Source organism: Arachis hypogaea, chromosome 4 (assembly GCF_003086295.3).
Source record: "Arachis hypogaea cultivar Tifrunner chromosome 4, arahy.Tifrunner.gnm2.J5K5, whole genome shotgun sequence".
NCBI lineage: Eukaryota > Viridiplantae > Streptophyta > Magnoliopsida > Fabales > Fabaceae > Arachis > Arachis hypogaea.
In genome coordinates, this window is record NC_092039.1 from 62,095,100 (window position 1) to 62,097,172 (window position 2,073).

The window sequence follows — 2,073 nt, forward strand, 5'->3', positions numbered from 1 at the left end:
TGATCAGAGCATGATGAGGGCCTCCTAACACCAAACTTAGAGTTTGAATGTGGGGGCTTCTCAACACCAAAGTTAGAGTTTGGTTGTGGCCTCCCAACACCAAACTTAGAGTTTGATTGTGGGGGCCTTGTTTGACTCTGTATTGAGAGAAGCTTTTCATGCTTCCTCTCCATGGTTGCAGAGGAAGATGCTTGAGCTTTAAACACAAGGTAGTCCCTATTCAATTGAAGGACTAGCTCTCCTCTATCAACATCAATCACAACTCTTGTTGTGGCTAGGAAGGGTCTTCTAAGGATGATGCATTCATCCTTCTCCTTTCTAGTATCTAAGATTATGAAATCAATAGGGATGTAAAGGCCTTTAACCTTCACTAACACGTCCTCTACCATTCCATAAGCTTGTCTTATTGACTTGTCTGCCATTTCTAATGAAAATGTGGCAGCCTATACCTCAAAGATCCCTAGTTTCTCTATTACAGAGAGTGGCATAAGATTTATACCTGACCCCAGGTCACACAGAGCCTTCTCAAAGGTCATGGTGCCTATGGTATAGGATATTAAGAATTTACCAGGATCTTGTTTCTTTTGAGGTAAAGTTTGCTGAACCCATGTATCTAGTTCACTAATGAGCAAGGGAGGTGCATCTTCCCAAGTCTCATTACCAAACAACTTGGCATTCAGCTTCATGATAGCTCCTAGATATTGAGCAACTTGCTCTCCAGTTACATCTTCATCTACTTCAGAGGAATAATAATTTTCAGAGCTCATGAATGGCAGAAGGAGGTTTAATGGAATCTCTATGGTCTCTATATGAGCCTCAGATTCCTTTAGGTCCTCAATAGGGAACTCCTTCTTGTTCAGAGGACGTCCTAGGAGGTCTTCCTCACTGGAATTCACGTCTTTCTCCTCCTTTGTGCATTCGGCCATATTGACAATATCAATGGCCTTACACTCTCTTTTTGGATTCTCTTTTGTATTGCTTGGGAGAGTACTGGGAAGAGTTTCAGTGATTTTCTTACTCAACTGGCCCACTTGTGCCTCCAAATTTCTAATGGAGGACCTTGTTTTAGTCATGAAACTTAAAGTGGCCTTAGACAGATCAAAGACTATGTTTGCTAAGTTAGAGGACTCTGCTCAGAATTCTCTGTCTATTACTGAGAAGATGATGGAAAAGGCTTGCTATTGCTAAGCCTATTTTTTCCACCATTATTAAAGCCTTGTTGAGGCTTTTGTTAATCCTTCCATGAGAAATTTGGATGATTTATCCATGAGGAATTATAGGTGTTCCCATAGGGTTCACCCATGTAATTCACCTCTGCCATTGCAGGGTTCTCAGAATCATAAGCTTCTTCTTCAGAAGATGCCTCTTTAGTACTGTTGGATGTATTTTGCCATCCATTCAGACTTTGAGAAATCATGTTGACTTGCTGAGTCAACATTTTATTCTGAGCCAATATGGCATTTAGAGCATTAATTTCAAGAACTCCCCTCGTCTGAGGCATCCCATTACTCGCAGGATTCCTCTCAGAGGTGTACATGAATTGGTTATTTGCAACCATGTCAATGAGTTCCTGAGCTTCTGCAGGCGTTTTCTTTAGGTGAATGGATCCACCTGCAGAATGGTCCAGTGGCATCTTAGAGCACTCAGATAAACCATAATAGAATATATCCAAAATGGTCCACTCTGAAAGCATGTCAGCAGGACATTTTTTGGTCAACTGTTTGTATCTTTCCTAAGCTTCATAGAGGGATTCACCATCTTTTTGTTTTAAGGTTTAAACATCCACTCTAAGCTTGCTCAACTTTTGAGGAGGAAAGAACTTAGCCAAGAAGGCCATGACCAGCTTATCCCAAGAGTCCAGGCTATCTTTAGGTTGTGAGTCCAACCATATTCTAGCTCTGTCTCTTACAACAAAAGGGAAAAGCATGAGTCTGTAGACTTCAAGATCTACTCCATTAGTCTTAACAGTCTCACAGATCTACAAGAACTCAGTTAAGAACTGGTAGGGATCTTTTGATGGAAGTCCATGAAACTTGTAGTTCTGTTGCATTAAAGCAACTAGTTGAGGCTTCA

At 41.1% G+C, this 2,073-nt stretch overlaps 1 non-coding gene across 1 annotated transcript; it reads left to right on the top strand.

Moving 5' to 3' along the window:
- Window positions 1-1,687: 1,687 nt before the first annotated feature.
- Window positions 1,688-1,795, top strand: LOC112799135 (small nucleolar RNA R71). Its single transcript, XR_003200715.1, has one exon. It is a non-coding gene; the product is annotated as a small nucleolar RNA R71 (small nucleolar RNA).
- Window positions 1,796-2,073: the final 278 nt, after the last annotated feature.